The 25,683-nt window shown below is 40.1% G+C and overlaps 1 long non-coding RNA gene across 1 annotated transcript; it reads left to right on the top strand.

The window, feature by feature from the left end:
- The first annotated feature begins 12,044 nt into the window (after window positions 1–12,044).
- LOC141988223 (uncharacterized) lies at window positions 12,045–25,151 on the top strand. Its single transcript, XR_012639701.1, has 3 exons — window positions 12,045–12,152; window positions 18,619–18,683; window positions 25,130–25,151. It is a non-coding gene; the product is annotated as an uncharacterized LOC141988223 (long non-coding RNA).
- Window positions 25,152–25,683: the final 532 nt, after the last annotated feature.

Genomic DNA, 25,683 nt, shown 5'->3' on the forward strand with positions numbered 1-25,683 from the left:
AATCTTGTGATCTGCAGATTTGAATTATCTTTATTTTTTCAAATTGAGTATTGAAAACCCTTTATTTTTCTGCTTTTACTTGCCTCCCATCTGAAAGAAATATCTTGATGCTGAAAGTGACAAGAAATTGACATAAAAAAAACAAATAGTTTACTTTTCTGTCCCTATTCTGAGGTGTCTCTCTAGGCTTACTTTATTCTTCTCTTCTGGTAATGAATTGCTCCTTCAGTATAGATTTTTGTTACAATGGGAATTAATAGAAGTAAAGAAACTAAGTTTGGAAAAAGATAGTAGGAGCAGTAAAGGAACTTCTTTTATAATATAAAATAATACTGGGGGAAAGGTACTGAGCGAATCTGCCAGTTCTGTGTTGAAAGACTAACAGACAAATCTGCAACATTTCAAAAAACTGTGCAAACTAAAATTGCATTCAGCTGTGGCAAGGCAGGTATACATCTGCTATGATGGCCATTTCAGTGGAGCCTGAGGGTGAAAACCTAGCCTCATCAAAGTCAATGGCAAAACTCCCATTGATTTCAATGGGGCCAGGATTTCACCCTGAGGGGCAGATTCTCGTCAGATGTAAGTTGTCAAAACTCCAGAGACTCCAGTGGAGCTATGAAAACTTTACACAGGCTGAGGATCTGCCTCTGAGTTATTAGGACTTTAACATTTGAAGCCTCATATATTTATTTACATGTTAATCAAAAATCTGTGTAGTTATCCTTTGTTTTGCAGTGTGAAAGATATAATTGTTACGGTGTGGTATCTACCTTATAATGAAATAATTCTGTGTTTCTGCAGATGAGTCGTGGCCAGATCATTCTTTTGGATGGGGTGGGGGGGGGGCAGGGGGCACACACATGGGAGGGGAGCTGGGAAGAGAGAAAACTCCATGAGGAGCCTCGAGTGGAATTTCCACCCTTCTCAGATAAAGTAGCAGTTCTGCTCAGCAGCTATTCCAATTCTCTCAGTAAATCAAATTCCTCCATCTGTAGCTCAGCATTCTTCAGGAACATTTTTATGCAGAATTTTATTTCACTTCATTTTACATCTTCTCCCTTCCTCCTCACCTACCCTTTCATCTCCTAAAGGGGCAAGGGTAGTTGGGTGTCCCCCCCCCCTCCAAAAAAAAAAAAGTGAAGTCAATTCTACTTGAATCTTAAAATCAAATCAAACCTTCAAAGAGTCTCAGGAATTCTGGCAATCTCCTTAAAATTAAATCTGCATTTTAGGGCATCCCTGCTTCCAGACTGAGGTACAAGGAAGGTAGTTAGCAATGGGTAAAACAATTAATTTGAAGAGTCTCTGACCTTTAGAAGTCCTAGACTAAATGGGATTTGACTTGACCTTTCCACTAGAGGGATACTCGACCTAAGAGACTGACTCTGTTTATAATTAAATATCACTGAAGACAGGAAAAGGAAGACCTCAGACTGTTTAGATAAGTTTCATATAATCATTTCAATGTTGACACTGTTACTTGAACTGAACTCCCTAAGAATTCTGAGGCTGCACATGATATCAGAATACAATTGATAAGTATTTTTTATTCTCAAAGTGTTTTACAAACATTAAGTTTTATGACAGGTTACAGAGTAACAGCCGTGTTAGTCTGTATTCGCAAAAAGAAAAGGAGTACTTGTGGCACCTTAGAGACTAACCAATTTATTTGAGCATAAGCTTTCGTGAGCTACAGCTCACTTCATCGGATGCATACTGTGGAAAGTACAGAAGGTCTTTTTATACACACAAACCATGAAAAAATGAGTGTTTACCACTACAAAAGGTTTTCTCTCCCCCCACCCCACTCTCCTGCTGGTAATAGTTTATCTAAAGTGATCACTCTCCTTACAATGCGTATGATAATCAAGTTGGGCCATTTCCAGCACAAATCCAGGTTTTCTTCCCCCCCCCCTCGCCCCCCACAAACCCACTCTCCTGTTTGTAATAGCTTATCTAAAGTGATCACTCTCCTTTCAATGTATCACCCAAGGTGTTCTTGGGTTCCATTTAGGTGTTCATTCCACATCATGTGGCAAATAGGGCAACACGCTGTCCTCTACCAGGGATTTCACAGTATTCTGGACTTCTGAAAGCTTTCAGCTTTGGTGGTGATTAAAAGCCTTTGTACATTTAAATCAATCTGAAGTGTCCCTTGACATCCCCAACATTCAAAGCTGCTTTCAGTCAAGTAAAACAATCAAAATGCTCACTCACAATGTTCTAATCCAAGATAAACTACTCCCAAATCCAAGATAGAATACCTATTGACAATTCCTACTGGATATGTGGGGGAAAATACAACTCTTCATAGCTACAGACCTGAGCCAATTTTTTAAGTTTTAATTTTTTTAAAATCTAGAGCTGTACAATCCAAACCAAACATAAACATGTTTCAATCAGTATTGACTTAATCAAAATTTCTAATTCACACATGAGAAAATGCCTTTTATTTTTCTTACTCATACAGCACTCAAAATGACTGAAGAGATTTTGCTCAAACTTTAAAAAATACTCTTCTGGGAGGACTCGAATGTGGAAAATTTCAGCCCCAATGGAATCTGTTTAAGAAAATTATAAGCAATTGAAAAAGGGTTATAATACAGTTAAGGTTAAAATACAACTTTATATTTCTTGTGTTACTGTGTCCACTATCGTAAATGTTTGATTCCTTCCCAAACTTTAGTTTTTTCAAATTCAGATAATGGCATTGAGAACAAATGAAAGAAAGTGTCAATAGTTACATATCAGGTCAATTACAACATCAGATAGTTAAGTGAATTTGACTTTGGTTTTGAACTGAAAAACAAACTCAAAGATGCAATGAAAGTCATAACAGAAAGAGAGAGAGGGAGGAAATTATAGGTATTATGAACACTTCATTTTCACATTGCATTAGAAAAAGATTGCAAACCTGAATTAACCTAAGGCCTAGAATACTTGAAATATATATATATTTTTTCCCTCTGAGCCCTTGATTTTTTTTTATTTGAATAGTCTTTTGGGGAACTGCTCTATCAAATAATAGTTTTTACAACATAGCCTGAGAGACAAGGGACAAATATTCTATGAAACCTGGGGTGCAATGAAACTTATGTGGATAGTCAGGTGGTTTAGTCTGCTTCAGAGCTCACCATAAATGATGGTTCAGTGTGTTCACATAGAAGAGCATGCAACCCAGGACTCTGTGCACGCATACATACACTCACACAAAATCTTTCTCACACCCACTCCCACATTCCTATGCAATCTCAGTCTCTCTCCCCTACTCCTGTCTTTCTCTCCCTGACTCCCAGACTGATTGCCCAGCCACACCCAGTCTCTTCCTTTCTCAACTCCAAGTCCCAGTTTCCCTCTCTTCCCTCCCCCTTCTGTCCCAGTGTATATACATATATGCTTCAAGGTGTGGCTCTCGTCTCCATTCAAATCAGGCAACTTCCTGGTTAAATTTTGGAAAAGTTATCTTGGGGGGGGAGGTGGGGGGTTGCAAATTGGTTGAACCCCCGGGCCAAATACAAGGAAAGTATTGGCATTAATTCCTCTGAAGTGAAACTCCTGAGTTTCTCAGATTTCTTCTAGTTGTCCTGCAATTATTGGTGTTTGCTTTGAAAGTACCTTGCTAATGCAAATCCATTAAAATGTGCATCAATTGTTAATTTCTATGGATCAGATTGTGGTTGGCCCCTGTGCAAGTTTCCACATGTTTACAGATGATGCAAGGGCTTTTTTCTCCCTTTCCATCTCCCACAAAATAGCTGGTCACAAGTACAGTCTCTCTACTTTCCTGGATTCAAGGCTATGTGGCTCTGGGGACCTAGAAACTCCAAAGGACGCAGAAAGAAAGTGAATCCTTGGTTTTCACCCCTTCTACATGTCAGATAGGGGAGGGTGTACTGCACCCATTGAAGGGGCATAGCAGCAGGCGTGCTTTCTGCCAGGTTGCTTCAGGAGGTATTCTAACTTCCAGTAATTCCTTCCACTTCATGCCCACTGTAACTGAACAGCACAATTCCCAAGGCAGAGGTTGGCTAATGATTGAAATACTATATTGGAATATGTCAGGTTAAATTTTTCAGTTTAATTATTATTCTTAGTAATATATTTTAATAGCACCCAAAAGACCCAATCAGGGTTGAGGCCCCATTGTTCTGAGTTGGCACAATGCAGCCTTTTGGAACTCTGATGAACCCAACTCAGGTGTAATGATGTATCAAAACCTTAAAGTAACAACAGTAAACACTTTTGCATCATCTGGGAGCCTGTTAATTTGAAAAGCACCAAACTTTTTGTGTGTGTTTTTTTATGATAAAAATTCAATAATGTTGGGACCTCTTTGAACATAATTAGCACTGTACATTTTTTAAAAAATAAGGGAAGTTTCTTTAGTGTGTGGGATAGAAAATGATTGGTAGCAAAATTGGGAAACCCTGAACAAGTCTGCATTTTCACTCATATTATAATTAGGCTTGGAAGGATGAATGTCAGTGAATGTCAATTCCACCATACACACACAAACCAATGAAAAAATATTTCTATAGATAATAATCAAAATTTACAACTAGGAAAAGTAACATAATGCTGCTTGAGAACTTATTAAAGTTTGATTTAAGGATATCTATTTTGTATTTTTTGACATGATGACAATTTGTGATTTAAGAATTATAAAGCTTTACTTTTTGTATTGCAACATCTACTATAATTAAATAATTGTCTGACTTCCCATAATTTTCTGCAACTGTGAAAATGAATAATTGAAAAAATATTTAAATATCAATATTATCTGTCAAATTTATGAAATAAAATAAAATAAAATTCTGCCAAGCCTACTTATAATGCAAAGAAATGAAAGGACATAATCCAGGGGTATGCTAATAACCAGAATAGCGCCATTATATGGGTCAGCCATAATTTATATCATTGTACTTCACTTCATGAGAGGTAGATTCCACATATATGGCCCCTCTTAGCCTTAAAAATGGCATACATAGTTTGACATAAATACAACAGTCAGTGCTTTCCCTTCTAGTCATTCAAAGACCCAATTCTGGACCCCTTACATGCACATTCACTCATATATATGCAAAAGGAACAGCACTGAACCCACAATTTAAAAAAAAACAACCTTACAATACTTTAATATAAATAGGACTCTCTCTCTTCATATTGTTAGTACCATCAACGCATTAAGGTAGGACAAAACCTACCCATTTTTCCTATGTTTAAAATACATAACACAGCCAGGTATTTCTATATAACCATGTCAAATGTTTAAACTTTAATGGAACACACGTTAACGAATACATATTTAAATTTCCTTTCTGTTTTTGTCTTTGTTAACTATGATCCCTCCCTCCCTCACTATCCTTCTTATGTCACGGAGTCCCCGGGCGATGCTCTGGAACTGCTCCCCATGAAGCCAGGCAGGACTCTGGGGAAGTCTCCTTTCTGTGAGCAGACTGTCTTCAGGACGCACAGCTCACACAGCTTCCACCTTCCTGGGTCTGACCTCGGAGCATTCAGCATCCTCTGCCCCTCCGTGCGCTTCCCCCAGCGAGTCCGCCCAGGCGGGGTCTTGGGGAAGCCAGAGGATCCTGCACCCCAACTCCGCAGTCAGACGTGACTCTCAGCCAGCCAGTAAAACAAAAGGTTTATTAGACGACAGGAACATGGTCTAAAACAGAGCTTGCAGGTGCAGAGAACAGGACCCCTCAGCCGGGTCCATTTTGGGGGGCAGTGAGCCAGACAACCACGTCTGCTCTTCACTCCATGTCACAGCCAGACCCCTTTGAGATCGAACTGAGCGGGGTCACTTTAGCCAGTGACCTGGGGAAGTTCAAAGCCACCAGCGTTCCCGTGGATGCCCCAGCATCTCTCACATTCCTTGGTAGGAGTTACACCAGGCCCTTCCAGTTTCACGCCCTCCCTTAGGTCGGGGGTGGTCGATAGCACTCGCAGGCCGCGTTTCTACTTCTTTGGCCACTTTCCAGTGCTAGGTTTGCTCAAACCTATACAACCATCTGCCTGATATGAACCCCACCCCATGCAATTCCCTATCAATGAACTGCTGATCCGGCACCATCTCCTTATTGTTCTGTTTTTCTGTTGGGGCCTTACTGCTGCTAACCACATATGTAGTTCAAATAGAGACCATATAATGCTGCAATCGCAAACTCTCCTTTCACTTTCAACTCCTTTCCCTCCCCTCTCCACCCAGCAATGCCCAGCTTGATAAATGTTTGTGTCAACACACCTAAATTTCCTTACAGGGAAATGTCACAGCAGGCTGTCAGAAATGTAGTTTAAAAAAAAATAAAAATAATGAAAAGACAAAATCTGCTAGTTTCATTTTTTTCCCTCTCTCTCTCAAACTCACCTGACAATTTTCTTTGATATCATCAATGCTTCAGATAGGAAATTAAAAACTGGAACACTGTAGTAAGCATCTGAACTAGTATGTGGAAAGCAAAAATAAAGGTTCGGTGCCTCTCGAATAGTCCAGTGGGAATGCAGGACCTTATCCTGCTGAGTGGTTCTGCTTGGTGCTAAGTACCATCAATGTGCATGAAATCAGTGACAGCTGAGGGTGCTCGACACCTTTATAAGAGGTATTTAGCATCTCACAGAATCAGTCCCTTAATTATCTTATCTTTCTCTACCTAATTGTAAGTTTTATTCCATGTAACTTTATATTTCATTCTTTCAACCTCTGAAGCATTCTTCTTGCTCCGATAAAAACCTTTCTCTTTTTTTAAAGAAGTGCTGGCTTCCTCTGAGTTCCCACTCACTTTGAATGGTAGGTGTAATCACGTTGTTATTGTACAATACAGTGCATGAACTGGCATAACAGTTTACAGCATCTGTCTACCTTATCAATATAAATTGAAAGCTGCCATGTAATTGAATGCTGCTAAGATTTTCAAATTATAAGGCAAGCTATTTATATTTTTAAGCAAAGAGTTTTAACTTCAACTATAACTCTGATTGCCATTAATTTTGGAGGTTTAAATGAAATCTCTAATGCAAATTCAATGTAGCTTTTTATGGCTAAAATTAATTTTAAAGGGAACACTTTCTTCAAGGAAAAGTGGCAAAGAGTCCCATGGCACCTTCTAGACTAACAGACTTATTGGAGCATAAGCTTTCGTGGATGAATTCCCATTTTGTCAGAGAAGCATCCGACGAAGTGGGTGTTCACCCACGAAAGCTTATGCTCCAATACGTCTGTTAGTCTAGAAGATGCCACAGGACTCTTTGCTGCTTTTACAGATCCAGACTAACATGGCTACCCCTCTGATACTTAAAGGAAAATGTACCTCTAATGTGCAGTTAGAAAACCACAAATTACATATTTATAATTGTCTTCAGTTATTATGATTATATTAGAGCTTTTAAAATGCCTGTTGTTTTTTATCCAGATATTGGCTCCACCTTTTAGAGACAACCAGTCCGTTCAGTGCCTGCTTACAGAAATGTTTGGTGATACCAGACTACTGGCCTGACTTTGCTGGAGCCATTTTGGGTTTCATATAAAAAATGCTTATACAACTTTTGATGAAGTGCACATACTTTATTTTGTCAGAATCACTGCCCGTAAAATAGTCTGACATATTTAACTTCATAATCAGATCTCAAAACTGCTCGGAAAGACTGTTTCATAGAACATCAATGAGAAGGAAGTGAAATAGAATTCAATGTGCAAATGCCCTGGTTTTAGGATCTTTTCCATGAATTTTACTGTTCTCTCTGTTTTCATTCAAAAGAAAAATGAAATGTCTTGTCATTCTAATTGTGCTGATAATCTATTAGTTTGCATTCTGATGATTATTCCTTTAGAATTGCCACCCAAGCAACGGAAGACAGCTGCATACATGGTCAAATCCCATCCCCTGTACCTAGCCTGCGTAGCTGTGTTTAGACAGTGGGGTGGCATGGGTGAAGGAGTAGGAGTCGTTTAAAACTGCAATAGCCCCTGCCGCTTCTGCACCCTGTTTGGCAGAGGATAGTGAATCTATAGAGTAGCCTCACTCACTTTCCACACTTGTGTGCCCCTGCCCTCCTCCTTCCCAGACCCTGCCGCACAGCAACACATAGGGAACCCATGTGGAGTTGGGCTCTGTAGCATACAGCTGGTGTAGATTCCTGCCCAGGCTCCCTAAATCCTGTCTGTCAGTTCCTCCATCATCCTGCTGGATTTTTGCATAAGTAAAATATGAATTTAAATCTTATAGGGTACTAATAGAAGAGACCTAATAGAGACCATGTAGTCCATCCCACTGAACACTGTACTGCCCCCTGAAGTATATTTTTAGTGTTGTCCAGTCCATTAGTAATGGGCTGGTAATTCTGAAGCAGAGTTTAATTTCAGTGCTTACATTTACACATTAAACTATTGCTCCTTGTAGAAGGATGATCTAGTTAATGATTTTATACCAATGTGAATGTATATGTCTGATTTATCCTGTGGTTCTCTACGTTGCATAGAGAAAAGGCTAATGGTCAATTTGTCTAACATGGCCTCTAACTCCGAGCACCTCGGAGATACCTCACTCCCAGTTTGCTTCCCTCCTCTCATGTTTTCCCAAGATCACTTGCATACCCAGAATGACCATCTTCAAATTCTGAAACCAACACAAAGTGTTCTTAGATTAACCTTAAATTGGGAAGGCAGTACTTGAATGAAAAGGCCTTGAAAAGCTGCCATGGCAAAATGGGGCTATGTCTACACTTAAAATGCTGCAGCGACACAGCTGTCGTGTTGCAGCTGCACCGCTGTAGTACTTCAGTGTAGCTACTCACTACAATGACCAGAGGGGTTTTCACACTGGCATAGAAGGTGGTAGATAGGTCAATGGAAGAATTCTTCCATCAGCCTAATGCTGTCTACGGTGGAGAAAAGTCAGCTTAACTACGACACTCGGGTGTCAATTTTTCACACTCCTGAGAGCCACAGCTGGGTCAACATAACTTTTTAGTGTAGACCTGGCCTAAAATAATGGATTGTCCTGGAAATGGGATTGTGTTGCATTTCCTGATAAAGAATATCTGGGCTGAGAGGAGTGGAGACTAGAATGATGAGCACCTAGAATGTGCTCATGATGTGGATTTATTTATTTATTTGTAATTTCCGAGGTCTCAGTTGAATTGATGGCCCTGATCATCCCCTTGGATGAGTATGTGCAACTCTCACTGATTCACTGGGAGTTGTGAATCTGCATTTAGCAGAAGGACTAAGCCCATGGACTCCTATACTTTGATCAATCCATAGATAGGGAGGAGGTGAAACACTGTTGTAGGATCTCTCTCTTTTCCTCTGTAAATATTACAAACTTTCTAAAAGGTTCAGTTGGGTGTCAGGTAGGTCAGAGCCCAGGGTAAGAATGTGATGTTTCCACAATTCAGAATCTATTAATCCAGCAATTTTGATAGATTTATTTATGTACAAATGTGATTCCTATATTTTATATGCATCTCATAAGCTCTGTGTGTTTACCAACATATAGCCTGCTGGCTACCAACTCTTGGCATCAGTGTACTCCACCTGGCCCGTGCACCTACTCAGCAGCTACTTGGTCCCAGCCCCAGAAACCAACCTACCTGCTCCTTCCCCCTGCTTGGTTCCCTTCTGCCAGCTTCCCCCTTCCTCCTCTCCATTGCAGACTTCAAAGTTACCTTAATCCATTCCTCACCACTGCCCAGCTCCCTTCTTGATAATAGTTATCAGTGTCCAAAATTCACATTGTGCAGATTCAAATGGTCACTATCTATATACTCATCAATTCCCAGAAAGCTGAATTTGTCACATCCCTAGTTCACACTGCTTTTGGATATTTTTTTATTCTATCCTTATTAATAAACATCCCAGTTTTTCAATATCTGAAATTACTTTAAGCCCTGGATGCTCAGGCACTAAAATACTAGTTACAACTCCCCTGACCCACTGTGATTTGACAGCTCTCCAAGAAACTTCTCCGGAAGGCAGTACTTCCAGCAGTGATATTAGAGCCTGCAAGAAATCCTCATTGTGCTGCAAATTACCCAGGTTACTTTCAAGTACTATACCTCACCAAATGTTCATTGTAAAGAGTTCATAAAAGTTAAAGCCTGTCTGTGGGACAGTTTGCAATGCTTGCATCTGCTAAATGCCAATTTTAAATGTATATTTTATCACTATGTTCTTCACTAACATATAATGCATTCTGTATGACTACAAACTTGTTTATGCATATCTCACTTATTTCTGTTCTATAAATTGCTCAGTAATTGTTTTATATCTAATAATATTTTAACATTATTTCCACAGCCTGCAAAAGGGAATTATTTTGATAACCCTAACTGTATATGGTAGCATTCTTAAAATAGATTTATTTAGGATGTAAATTTTCTCTACAATCCTGAGGTGTTTCATCTTCCTCTAAATAATACTCACGTTGAAAACTTTACTTTTTTTTCCCCCATATTGAGGTTTTATTCTTTTTGCAGCTTGCAAACAGCTCCTCTGTTTACAGAGTTTTGGCTTAATGCTGCCTCAGTTATATCCATTAGCCACTGTTGAAGCCACTAGTGGGGTTGTTCACATATAGTTAAGGGCAGAATTTGGCCACATGTGAATAAAACTGGTTTTTATTCAGTTCAATTTCAGTGCCCAGCCAGTAAACAATGAGATCAGGCTCATTTGTTTTATCTTTGAATATGCTTAAATTGGTATGTTGCTGCATGTACCCAAAGATGCTGTTGAACATGGCTTATTCTCATAAAGTTTCCCAGGATTTCTCTATCTTGTCTTTAGAAACTTTCATAATTTCATAGTAAAAGAGGGTTTTCTTAACAATACAAGGCACAGCTGTGACAAAATTTGAACTATGTCTGCCTAAAATAAGCCCAGTGGATGTTAAATAGCAAAGCTCTTTATAGTGCACGTAGATTTCATTGCTTCACTGAATAGATTAGATGGTATAATTGTTCATCCTAAATAGCCTTGTCTCATATCTTAGAAAACATTAAATAGAATGGACGTACTCTCCAGTTCATTTTGGTCATTTTATAGAAAAAGCTTTCTGAATCTCTGGACCTTGATCACAACATATAAAGGAAAAATTGAAAACATGATGAATAGAAATCAAGGCAAACACCTAGCCGACTAAATGGACAGCAAGTCATTCTACCTTTCAAACTACTAATGCCCTTTTTTCTATCTTAGGAAGAGTCCTATTTCTAACACATCTTAGATTGGACCAGAAAATAAATATTTATGAGAAGAAAAATACTTCATACGAGCCATGTGACGTAGATGAATTATTTTCCACTTAAATTAGTTTGCTGACAACCTAAATTACAGAACATCTAACAAGTGGACAAGCATCAAAAATAGTCTACATTAAACCATATGAAATGCCTTGGGCAGGCTTCTTTCATTCATATGGAAAGTCTTAAGCTTTATGTAGTCAAGGAACACAATGTTTTCCTCACCAAACACTTCATGGAATAAAATTATCTTTCCTAAAATGTCCTAGTGAGTAGATATAACCAGTTTAATTGTGTTTTCAGTACATCATGTGACCAAATGTTTTTGTATTTAGTAAGACAGATGTTAAAGTCTATTAGAGATAACTGTCTATTAACAGACAGATCCCTTATTAGGATATAATTTAATGAATGATACATTTTTGTTATACTCGACTGAGTTGCATGAACAAGTAAAAAATCTGCAGCTGCTCCTTCATGTAAGATAATATGGTAGAGATGAATAGTGACAAATAGACAGTATGGTGATTGTGTGGGTAATTTGCCATCAACAGCAGCTTTTAAAAAGCAGTTGTTTATAGCCTTTTGCTCAGATTTTGAACATTTTTCATATGTGTATTGGAAAAGCAGATCTTTTTCACAGATGTTTTAAATGAGAATTCTGTTGAGCTGCTTTAACAGAAAGCAATATATTTCTGAGGCTTGATGTATTTATGCATAACTTTCCATGAAAATGATTCCATTTGTCTGATTTTCTGTTATGGTGTGGTCACTATAAGCCACTCCACTTTTGTTATCCTAGAATGGGACTAAGCTGGTGATGGCCAGAGGGTCAAGCCAAGGCTGGAGGTGCCAGAAATGGGGCCTCTTGCAGCTTCTCACCCTGACACAAGGGGGTGCTATGACTGGTGAGTACACTACTTTACAGTTCCCTTTGCTTAAAGAAGGGCATTAGGCCTTAATATCAACAGAGCTTCATGGTTGTAACTCAAAACAGCAACAATATGATTTTGAAATGCTCCTGATAGAATAGCCACTCTGTCCATGCCTACCCAAATAGGATCTCCCAGTGCAAGGAAGATTACGGAACATGCATACCTGATGATCCTCTAGTCAGTGCAGGCAAATGAGTTCTCAGCCACAGTGACAGAATAAATGACGCAACCCACACTGAATCTTACATATAAATATATATGATTAGGAAAGCAGAGAATGCTATTATCTACTTGAAGATTTATATTATTAACTATAAATACAGCTGTTTGAAGTTAGATAGCAGTCTCCACCACCAACATACTGACTAAGGATCCAACACTGCCTTCCCCATACACACACACACACACCCCTCCCATTTGTTTCAGATTTCAGTCCTAAATGTAATTTTAATGTATTAATGGGTTAATTTCTTAGCCACGGTAACTTGGGTTAATTACATATAATCTGGGCTTTCATCTTACTAAACCTCTATAATTGCCCTTTTAAAAATCCATTGACAATTGACATTGCAATTGTCTTCAAAATAATTTTATAAAAATATCTGTCACAACAAATAGAGACTGTGCACAAGCATTGCTGAGTAACACTCTAAGGTATGTCTACAGTGCAATTAGACACCCGTGGCTGTCCTGTGCCAGCTGACTCAGGCTCTGGCTGAAGGGCTGTTTAATTGCAGTGTAGACTTTCAGGCTGGGGCTGGAGCCTGAGCTCTAAGACCCTGAGAGGTGGGAGGATCCCAGAGTTCAGGCTGCAGCCTGAGGCTGGAAGTCTACACAGCAATGAAACAGCCCCAGGCCGAGCCCTGGGAGCCCGAATCAGCTGGCACAGGCCAGCTGCAGGTTTTTAATTGCAGTGTACAGTACACATACCTGCAGATCCTTTCAAGGTGGGGTTGTCACTTCGCTTGTTTCACAGGAATTTAACATAAACCACACCCATATGACTCAGCAAAACAACTTATTGGCAGCGGCTTTGGCATATCAACAAGATTCACCTTCCAAAGGGGGAATTTTCTCAAAGTTCCAGTTCAACACTTCAAGATGGGTTGCCCCTTTTAAACTTGTACATGTTTTTGCCCTGATTAGCAAAGCACTTAATCATGTGTTTAAATCAATGGGACTTCGAGGTGTGCTCAATATTTGCTTAAGTGCTTTGCTGAATCGGAGCTCCACAACATATGAAGGACAGGTCTCTTTTTTTTTTTTTTTTTTTTTTACTCATGTAAAACTCCATCTGGACTAGCATTCAATAATGTTGAATGATGGTGATAAAGATGATGTACCCTGGGAACCCCATGAATTTGTTCATGGAATTCTACTAAGATTAGCATGACCCCTTCATCAGAAACTGCACCATTTAACAAAAACAATGAGGAGTCCGGTGGCACCTTAAAGACTAACAGATTTATTTAGGCATAAGCTTTTAAAGGTAAAAAAACCCACTTCTTCAGATGCATGGAGTGAAAATTACTGATACAGGCATAAATATATGTTGGCACATGAAGAGAAGGGAGTTAACTTACAAGTGGAGAATCAATGTTGAAGGCCAATTTAGTCAGGGTGGATGTAGTCCACTCCCAATAATTGATGTGGAGGTATCAATACCAGGGGGGAAATTGCTTTTGTCATGAGCCAGCCACTCGTTGTTTGGTTAAGTTAGTTTTAGTTAAGTTTCATGTAAGGTAACTCCCTTCTCTTCATGTGCCAATATATATTTATGCCTGTATCTGTCATTTTCATTCCATGCATCTGAAGAAATAGGTTTTTTACCCATGAAAGCTTATGCACAAATAAATCTGTTGGTCTTTAAGATGTTACTGGACTCCTTATTGTTTTTGTTGATACAGACTAACATGGCTACCCCTCTGATACTTGGCACCATTTAACAGAGGACTAAATGAGCACTTGTAGATATTCATTAAACTATGGTCAGCTATTATTTTGTACTAGGAAATTCTGTGGCTCCAAAATATATACAGATGTTTCATCTGCTGTTCATAGCCTCACTTTGAGTCACTATAACATCTCTGAACACAGTATTATATAATATGGCATGAAAATGAGCAGGAAATTAAATAGGTTATGAAAGAATATTATTAACTATGAATATAAAAGGGAAAACTTCTATGTATAAAACAAAAAGGCTAGATTAAAATTTGAGTCATGCTTCAGTCCTTCTTTCAGCTCTCTGTCACGTGGGAATGAAAAATTAGACAAAGCCCAGATATGCCAATATAAATTTAATGCAGAGTTAAAAAGGAAGTTCACCATTCATTTATTACAAATGAAACTGGACCAGATTGAGAAACGGTACCCCACATATTCTACAGCATTCTCTGTGAGTTATCTGAAGCAGTGGGAGAAACCTCATTTTTAATGTAATTCCCAGAAGTACAACCTCAATAAGTAGTACTCAGCATGGGGGAGGCATGGGCCAGTTAGCATCATCTGAGATTGTGAAATCATTCCTAGCACCACAGTATCCTTTCAGGGAAGGGACAATTTCTAGCAGCAATGACATCCAAAACTATAACAGCTCCCATTCTGAAATGATGCTGGTAAAGCAAAATACCCAACCTGCACATAAGCATCTGAATGCTTCTGTGTTTTGAAATATCTACTCCCTACCAGTCTGCTTCTGGCCATCTAATTGTGACAGAATATAACATGATGAGCTTTTTAAAGAACAACAATCCACAAAGGAAAATATTTCTAATGTACCATTTCTCATTGAGCAGGAAAACAGGGCAAGATTCCATACTAAACCAGAGCAAGGCCTGGGGCAGTAGTGGGCTAGCGACAGTTTTAAATGGCACTGGTAACCTAGGGAAAGGAGTTACAGGCTGCACCAGGAAATGAGGCTGATGCCTATTGCTGTGGGAAAAGTGACTACAGCACTGGTAAGGTCATTATGGAAGTGGTGATCCATATTCTTCCCTCGCCTCCCTCTGCCCTTTGGAGTTGGAAACCCAAAGAGGCCCTGAAGAATGGGATGTTGTCCCCCTGGCAAACTAAGCTGATACTACTAAAACTGTGCCCATGCCCCAAATGGAGGAGCCACAGCCGAATAGATGGACCAATGAGTGATCTGGACATTGTAACACAGCTTTAGGGTCCCGGGTCAGGACCTGCTGGAATGGAAAGGCCTGGAGCCTCCTACTCTGCTCCCCCTTCTCTTTGTTGTGACAGAACCCCAAGAAGAGAAGAAGGGACTCACAGGAGGGACTGAAGCCCGCTGTATATGAGCTGGCATGGTCCGCTCCAGAACAAACAGACTGAGGAAAATGGTGGAACCACTGCCTGATCACTAGACCAGCTGACTATCAGACTGACCTGCTACCATGACTTAGGAGCCTAAATACCATTTTCTCTAAGTCTCATTGTTTGCCAGATTCTGATGATGCTATTTTTCAGTGGAAAATAGGTTTCTAACTAAATGAAATTTTTTGCAAACAGTTTTCAGAGTAAGAGCCATGTTAGTCTGTATTCGCAAAAAGAAAAGGAGTACTTGTGGCACCTTAGAGACTAACCAATTTATTTGAGCATAAGCATTCGTGAGCTACAGCTCACTTCATCGGATGCATACTGTGGAAAGTGTAGAAGACCTTTTTATACACACAAACCATGAAAAAATGGATGATTATCACTACAAAAGGTTTTCTCTCCCCCCACCCCACTCTCCTGCTGGTAATAGCTTATGTAAAGTGATCACTCTCCTTACAATGTGTATGATAATCAAGGTGGGCCATTTCCAGCACAAATCCAGGATTTAACAAGAACGTCTGGGGGGGGGGGGGTAGGAAAAAACAAGGGGAAATAGGTTACCTTGCATAATGACTTAGCCACTCCCAGTCTCTATTCAAGCCTAAGTTAATTGTATCCAATTTGCAAATGAATTCCAATTCAGCAGTCTCTCGCTGGAGTCTGGATTTGAAGATTTTTTGTTGTAATATCGCAACTTTCATGTCTGTAATCGCATGACCAGAGAGATTGAAGTGTTCTCCGACTGGTTTATGAATGTTATAATTCTTGACATCTGATTTGTGTCCATTTATTCTTTTACGTAGAGACTGTCCAGTTTGACCAATGTACATGGCAGAGGGGCATTGCTGGCACATGATGGCATATATGACATTGGTAGATGTGCAGGTGAATGAGCCTCTGATAGTGTGGCTGATGTTATTAGGCCCTGTGATGGTGTCCCCTGAATAGATATGTGGGCACAGTTGGCAACGGGCTTTGTTGCAAGGATAGGGTTAGGGTTAGTGGTTCTGTTGTGTGGTATGTGGTTGCTGGTGAGTATTCGCTTCAGGTTGGGGGGCTGTCTGTAGGCAAGGACTGGCCTGTCTCCCAAGATTTGTGAGAGTGTTGGGTCATCCTTCAGGATAGGTTGTAGATCCTTAATAATGCGTTGGAGGGGTTTTAGTTGGGGGCTCAAGGTGACGGCTAGTGGCGTTCTGAAACAGTGTCTCCTTGTGGTAGAAAAAAAGAATTTTTTCATTGTAAAACTGAATGCCCGAAAACAAACATTTATGACCAAAATCTGCAATTTTTTAAAATAAGATATGGTGCCTCAGTGTAGTTGTAGTTCAGGTACCTCATGTCACCTTTGTCCTGTATGGGCCTGGCTCTCTAGCATGACTCCATCTTCCATGATTCACTGCTTCCCCTCAATTAGAGGGAAGATGTAGTTTGACCAGGAAACCTGAGCTATAGAGGAGAATTGGGACATGAGACACTACGGAGACATTTCTGAATAAAATTATTTTGATTTTCAGTTGAACTATTCTGATTTTTTATTTTGTTAACCTATAGAGTTGTGATCTTACCCCTGAATACTAGATAGTTTGAAGTAAGTAGTACCCCAGTGTATCCACAGTAAAACCATAAGACCAGATGTGTTGCACACTTGGACCAAACTGAAGAGGACTGAGGCAAATAGCAGTGAGAGTGGAGGTGGTGTCAGGACTGTCTGTGTGATACAGGATTGGGGAATCAGGTGGCAGTGGCATGGAAGAACAAGGATTGAATATCAGATCTGAAGAGCAGAAGGGGGACTGAAGGGCATTGTGGAAGTGTTTGATATGTGTGCTGCCTAATAAGCTAATATAACTCTTAGAACAGTTTGAGATTTCTTCAGAGAAGGAGGAAGGTTGTGGCCTGTTCTTATTTCATATTAATAAGTTCACTCTTCCTTATAATACATGGTTGACTTCTCACTTGGAGCTTTGATGCCATTCATCAAACCTGCCCAAGCTGTGTTCTCTCTCATAGTCTATTATGTCAGCAAAGCTCCATAAGTGAATTACAGCTTTGATTTTACTCTGGAACTATCTATTAAAATACTGTGATGTCCAAAGTAGAATTTAAATAGAAAATAAACCAGCTCCCACCCAACCTTGCTTCTTGTGAGGTTAAGCAGTTCTTAGTGGCCATCAATATGTACAATATGTTCCCATCATGGTTGCAGAGCTAGCTGCACTGCTTGGCCCCTTTCTGGTCTCTGAATCCATTCGATCCCCTCAAATGTTAGGTTTTTTGCCAATACCTATCATATATACCCTGACCTGTTTCAGGGTGGAAAAATTCTTTATTTGTTCATACTTTGACCAGCATCCGGGCATGCTACCCTTACGTATGCCAACCACTCATTGCCATGCAGCCGCATCTCTGTTTGGGTATCTGTTTCATCCTCCTTTTGAGACCCTGTGACCAGTGATATTGAGCAAGAGTCTAAAACAAATAATTTTTATTTAGTAGTTGGAATTAAGCATTAAAACACACTAAATTTTAAAGCACTCTATATGCATATTTAGTCTCATCTAATGTTACACTTCACTACATAACACTTCTTAATTTACAGAAACAGAACTGAAACAATCACATTCTCTTAAGAAGCACAGATCCTCGTGTGACCCATCCTGGTCACAATGAACAGAACTGCTACTTGTATAACCCCTGTTTTTCGTGTCTATGTAGGTACATCTATGCTGCAGCCAGAAGGGTAGGTAGATATATGCACTAGCTTCAATCGAGCTAGTGAGCTTAAAAATAATAGAGTAACTGCAGCAGTGCAGGCCACAGCATGGCTAGCTGCCTAAATACAATTCCATCAGAGACCCCAGGGTAGGTACTCGGGTGGCTAACCTATGAACTTTGACAGGAGTGTACTCAGGTAGCTAGCCCATTCTGCCATCAGCACTTCTGTAGCTGAACCATTTTAGCTCACAGGCTCTATCAAAGCTAAAGCATGTACGTCTTCCTGAGCTGAAAACTACACCTCCAGGTGCACTGATATGTCCATCCTAAATAGAAGGGAGGTCCTCACATTGCAGAAGGAATCCATTACTATAGTGCTCAATCATTTTGTTTGTTTCAGGGTCCAAGCGTGAAGTTTCCTGGTGCCCCACACTGGTTTCTCCTGGTCCCCTGGACCATTCAATGGTGTGTATCAAAGAGGATTACCATTGTTTGGGTGGTTAGACCAATTTGGTCCTAATGGCTTGTAATCACTGGCTTAATGGCTGTGTCTCTCCTATTGATGAGGGTGTTGAAACTATTTTCTTGGAGGCAGTTCCTTCAACCCATTAGTTTAAACCAAAATCTTTGAAATCAAGCACATGAATCACAATTTCTATAAGGAGCAAAATATTCAATTTATGTAGGTACTTATGAGGATATATTGTCACAGTCATATTGTCCTTGAACAATTTTTGATCAGAGTTTGTTATTGGTTGTAGAGCATTGGCCTCTTCTATGAATATTTATTAAATCACACTTCTTTCCCATTGCACAGGGCTGGCTCCAGGCACCAGCTTTCCAAGCAGGTTCTTGGGGCCGCATTTTGAATGCAGCAGCAGTCTGTGTCCTGTGTCGGCAATTCGGCGACAGCTCCACCGCTCTTCCCACCGTGGCGGCTTTTGGTGGCAGCTCCGCCGCTGTTGCAGTGGTGGCAATTCAGTGGCGACTGCTTGGGGTGGCAAAATTGGTAGAGCTGCCCCTGCCATGTGAGCTATGAGTTTAAGGTTTGGGGTTACTTACTAATATTTTTAAAGTACCCTAAGATTTCTGATATATTTTAACTCAAGGCACAATGTTTTATTTTCATTATTTCAAATTGTTTAAACTTTCTACTGTAAATTATTCACCTCAAATGAAGTTGAGAGCCATGTGCTAACATAATAGGCTCAGGACTCTCTTGAGTAACTTGCAGTCACTTTCTTGGTAATGTGCTGCTGGGTAAAAAAACACTTTGGGGACTGAAATGGGGATGAAACCTCCTCATCCCACTTTCCCTAATCAAGGAGAGTGGCACTAACCTCTCCTGAGACAGAAGAGAAAATGTATGTGTCAAGGTTCCTTCCCCACTCTGAACTCTAGGGTACAGATGTGGGGACCTGCATGAAAACCTCCTAAGCTTACTTTTACCAGCTTAGGTTAAAACTTTCCCAAGGTACAAATTAATTTTACCCTTTGCCCTTGGATTTCCACTGCCACCACCAAACTTTATCTGGGTTCCTGAAAAAAACGGAGTTTGGACACGTCTTTCCCCCCAAAATCCTCCCAATCCTTGCACCCCACTTCCTGGGGAAGGTTTGGTAAAAGTCCTCACCAATTTGCATAGGTGACCACAGACCCAAACCCTTGGATCTTAGAACAATGAAAAAGCATTCAGTTTTCTTACAAGAAGACTTTTAATAGAAGTAAAGGAATCACCTCTGTAAAATCAGGATGGTAGATACCTTACAGGGTAATTAGATTCAAAACATAGAGAAGCCCTCTAGGCAAAACCTTAAGTGACAAAAAAGACACACAGACAGGAATATTCATTCTATTCAGCACAGCTATTTTCTCAGCCATTTAAAGAAATCATAATCTAACACATACCTAGCTAGATTACTTACTGAGTTCTAAGACTCCATTCCTGTTCTGTCCCCGGCAAAAGCATCATACAGACAGACACAGACCCTTTGTTTTTCTCCCTCCTCCCAGCTTTTGAAAGTATCTTATCTCCTCATTGGTCATTTTGGTCAGGTGCCAGCGAGGTTACCTTTAACTTCTTAACCCTTTACAGGTGAGAGGATTTTTCCTCTGGCCAGGAGGGATTTTAAAGGGGTTTACCCTTCCCTTTATATTTATGACAGTATGAGTCTTACCTTTCCTCAGTTGCCTATTCCATTGTCTAGGTTGAAGACATTTTCTATGACTGAGATAAGTGGGATGGGAATATATTATGTCAGAGTCCTCTTTAAGGTCCTGAACGGTCTGTACCATCTATCTGGCATAGTTATAGTTGCTTGTGGTTCTTCTTTCAATTGTCTTGTTTTCTCACACAACAACATTCTTCAACTTCATGATAAAATTGTGCATAAACATGCCTGATTCAAAACTAATTTTCTCTGCTTGTTTTAACCTTTGTTACGAGAGGGAGAAATTGCAATGTTTACTTTTAAGAGTGAACAATAACTTCATGTTCCATTGGCTATAGTGAAACGTTTTTATAAGACAGGTTTCAGAGTAGCAGCCGTGTTAGTCTGTATTCACAAAAAGAAAAGGAGTACTTGTGGCACCTTAGAGACTAACCAATTTATTTGAGCATAAGCTTTCGTGAGCTACAGCTCACTTCATCGGATCAAATAAATTGGTTAGTCTCTAAGGTGCCACAAGTACTCCTTTTCATTTTTATAAGAAGAACCCTAAGACAGCTCAACAGAGGGAGATAGCAGGTGAATGTGAAAAGGTATGTTTGGGCAGATAGGATGATTGCATATGAAATTTAGAACTAGGCCGACAGTGAATTTCATTTTTTGAATGTTAATGAGTCAATGGGGAGGTTGATAAAGGCTGAGTTATGTCTTTTTTAAAAAAAATCCAAATGCTATCAAAATACAAGCAGTATTATTAGATTGACAGAGCAATTCAATTATATCAATCTTATTTCTGAAAAGCTTTTTATTAAAACTTCCATAGGCATCTAGCAGAGTGCAATAAACATATGAGGTCTTCTGTTAAAAGAATAGGAAGTCACCTGAATCTTTTACTTTACTTTTTTCTCTTCCCAAAATTCTAGTTTGTCAACTAGAACATGTGTTTGGTTTAATGATTAGAGGGGCTTACATTGCAGTGAAAGCATACCCTAAGAATCCATGAGAGGTTTCACCTGGGTAACAGGAATTTACTCTTTCTGTTCCTGGAACTGTTTTCCCCTTTCAAGTATTTTATGAAGTATAAATCTTTAAAAATAAATAACAAAATCCCTAATTCATTTTTTCTATGGAATGTGACGTAAAACAGATTTAAACATTAACTGTAAGTTTTCTCATGCAGTTTATAAGTCTAAAATCTAACAGGAAGTTACAATAGTGAATTATACGCAGTTAGCAAAACTTGTATTAAAGTGAACAGTCTACAGCATGTAACAAATTTATTCTGTTACAACACTCAATGGAGAGACAAGAAGATTGAAAGAAAAAAGTGTCTGTTTTAAGGAATAGACTTGTGTTCATAATGCCCCATTTATTACAAACCACAGATATACTTTTTCTAGAAAGGGCTAAAAGCACTAAGCGCTACATACAAAAGACAAATAAGAGGAGCAACATTATAAAATAAACCAAGTTCCTCATTGAATCCTTTAGTTAATTTTTCCATTTCAACCACAAACCACACCTGTCAAAGCCAATCAGTGCAAACGCTGGCTGGCTGGCTGAAGCAATGCCAGTTCCTAACAATCACATATCAGCCAGCTAGAAGTAGATGGTCTATTAATTTTCTCGAATTGGTATCTTGTGACAGCAATTATTTAGGAAATTTATATGCTCCTCTCAGGGTAAGTGGAAAGCCCATTCCATTTATTAAATAAATATGTTGATGTATTTCTTTTCAGTATGGCACAATAATTGAACAGGACCATAATAAATGTATAAGTCTCCCTTTCAAACCACAGCTCCTCTTGACTTATGTGATAGCCCAATGAGAGAGTTCCCCTTGTTTTCATGCTTCCCACACAAGCTCAGAAAAGTGAACCGTTATTGGAGTTACTTTAAGAAAACCAGTAGAGGCTTGTGACAAATTATGGCCCCAGTTCTGTAAAATATTAAGTATGTGCATGATGTTCCTTATGAGAATAGTCTCATGGACTTTAATGCGATATTCTTATGTGTGTGACTTCACACACATGAGTTTGCAGGTTCAGAGCCCCAGAGAGTCTTTTATGCCTGCATTTTTTTTGTTGCATGTCTGTTTCCATTTTTTTTTTGTAACTGCAACTTAAGCACAATATCGAATATTTATCACTGTATTCTTCATAGGACACATTCTTTAAAAAAGAGTCCAGTAGGAATATTTTAGAGTAAATAATCAACAAGTTCTAATAAGGGTAGCTATCCCTCATTCTATTTATATGCCTTCTTTCTTTTGGTTCAGACATCACTAGTTTTGATAAGGGTATCCAGTAAATTAATGCATTTAATTATCTGTTCTTTTCTTATGATTGAGGTGCAATGAATCAGTTTTTAAAAAGTGTGATATATTGGTTACCGTGTATTAATTTACAACTGAATATGAATCCAGGCTATCAAAGGGCCAGAGGAAGAAGAGGCAGTAGGATGGCGCAGTGGAGAATGTAGTCCTGAAATCAGGGGAGAAAGCAAATAGAGCAATTCAGGGGGTGGGTTAGTGGGAGGGAGCCATAGGGGGATGAGGGAAGGCAGAAAATGGTTTTCTGGGCTCAGAGAGCAGGAAGATTGGCCTTCCCCCAAATTATGCCCTCAGAGAAAATAGTGCTAAAATGGCACAAGTAGGGAGTCTGGTAATAGAAAAGGTGGGAAGGGTCTGGTGAGTAGGAGGGGAAAAAAGCTGGGATTATGGAGTATGGCAGAAGGCTCACTTAATTTGCATGTTTAGTTATAACCATTGTACACACAGAAGCTAGGTGCACACCTCTTTGCACATGACTCTGGACTGCTGATGTTTTGAAAATCAGGTCTTATAATTGGGGGACAAATGGGCTTGGTTATCTCCAGTAACTGAGCTCTACTCAGTGAAGGGAGGACGTGGCAGAGGCATGACCTGGACTAGAGTTGCAGTTGCTTCCAGTACAGGATCCAGTTGGTGTCATATAGGTGGAGTGCCATCATGCCCACTTCCTTCCCCATCTCACCCCTGACAAATTCTCTACCGCGTGGGGGGGGGAGAAGCTCAACAGGTGCAGGCTCTGGAGCTAGCACACTTTGTGCCAGAGAGTCCTTTTGAAAAGGGGAATTCTCTGCTGACCAGCTGCAGGAAGATTATGGGCTCTTTGCGTCACTCCAGTGGTGCAAAAAGGCCAGATCTGATTACAAAATGTGGCTGAATAAATCAAATATTCCTAGCATGAGTCTGAAATTTCAAATTTGTTTTCAAGTACAGAATCATGTGCTCTTATATAGTTAATCAAAGTATTAGGCCTGGTTTACACTACACAGGTTGACCTAATAATGAATGTGTCTACACTACCAGGTCCCTTCTGCCGAGGTAACTTGCATGGTATGTCAATTTAATTCCTCCACCTCCATGAGAGGTATAGCACTTAATTCGATGTTGTTAGGTTGATGTACAGACAGTGTAGACATTGTGTTGCTTACGTTGACATAACTAGCCTCCAGGAGGTGTCCCAAAATGCTCTGCTGTGACCGCTCTGGTAAATGTTTTCAACTCTGCTGCACAGCAGTCAGGTACACAGGAAATATCCCCTCCCCTGTTAAAGGACTAGGAACTTTTGAATTTCTGTGTCCTGTTTTTTTGGTGTGGGGAGCTCATCTACACAGCTGATCATGGTGGCTTCACACTCCAAATGTGCTCCAGCCTGGAGTGCACAGGAGATGGTGGAACTTCTTGGTCTGTGGGGAGAAGAGGAACAGCTCCGATCCAGCCATAGAAATGTAGACATCTATGAGCAGATTGCATGGGACATGGGGGAGAAGGATGCTGTTAGATGTTTGGCTGTGTGTGTGTGTTTTCTCTGCATGCTGTACTGATTCTGGCCAGATCGAACTGCCCAATAACCACAGACTTGGTTCATAGCGAAGGAACTTGGTCAGGTTTATTGTCAACGAAGCACTGTCCTAATGTCCTGGCTCAATGGTTACGGGTACACTAACACATGTATGCCCATTGCAATGGACCAGATCAATGAATGGCAGGACGTTCTGTTCCCCCCTACGCCAGGCAGAGACACTCCCTTTGAAGTTTCATTTTATACAGCAGTACAAACAAGTTACATATTACCCCTCTGACATGGTTATTTACTGTCCTCTGAAGTGGGTTGTTACCATCCCTTACCTTGAACATGTTGATTCGATCAAAACATCTCTGTCCATCACACGATCATTCTGACCTTATCTTTAGGATGGGTCAGCATGTTCCTGTTATCTTTAGGGAATGTGTTGGTATCAAGGTGTTCTGGAATGTGTTTTCATGAGTGCTCTGTGCCTAGCACCTCTTAGGAAAGTGTGTTTTTGCAATATCAGTCCTTTTATTGCCAGATTCTGTGAGCAGGGCCTGCTGCTAGCTCACAGCCTGATTTTGCTTATTCAGCAAACATTTGACCACTACTTTAGCCCAGGCCTCAGGCCTCATACCAGGCCTCCGATACAAGGGCTTATGTTTCAGGCCTTCTTCCTGCTACATTGGGCTATGCCAGGGACATGCAGCAGTGCCACGTGAAAATCAAGGAACTGTGGCAAACGTATCAGAAGGCAAGGGAGGTGAACAGTCACTCTGGTGCAGCACCGTAGATACTTCTACAAGGAGCTGCATGAAATAAGGGGAGTAATTTTTATGGAGCAACTCTGCACTAGACACTGGTTCTGTACTGACAATGGTTGCTTTGTACTTTCCTTGGCTTATAGCTGAAAGTGCAGCCTTCAGCTCTTCCTCCACACCAGCGGAGAGGCTCTCCCAGATAAAACAAAGATGAAAAAATGACATGTTTAATGAGATTATGAATGCCTCTGGGACAGTGGACACCAAGCAGAGAGCCTGGAAGATTTCTATCTATGAAAAACTGGACATGGACATGAAGAGCAGGAGAGCAGCCCAGGAGAGTGAGCATGGCATACAGCAGGAGATCCTGGGGATTCTGAAGGAACAAACAGACATGTTGAGGCATCTGGTTGACCTTCAAGAGAAACACCTTGAGGCTAGACTCCCTCTGCAGACCGGCATTCAAACACTGCCATATTCCCCCTCTGCCTCATGTTCCAGGAGGTAAGGGGGGAAACTGCACTATCCCTTCCACTCAGCCCTGCGGGAGGGTCCTAAGAATAAAAGGCACGCTACGATGATGTGTGACAGGCAAGACTACTGTGCTTTTAAACACAAGATGAATATGTTTTTCCCTACCAGTTTTATTCCACTGTGTGTCCAAGGTTAAATTCTATTTGTGCTCTTTAAGTTTCAGTAT

This window comes from Natator depressus, chromosome 5 (assembly GCF_965152275.1).
Source record: "Natator depressus isolate rNatDep1 chromosome 5, rNatDep2.hap1, whole genome shotgun sequence".
NCBI lineage: Eukaryota > Metazoa > Chordata > Testudines > Cheloniidae > Natator > Natator depressus.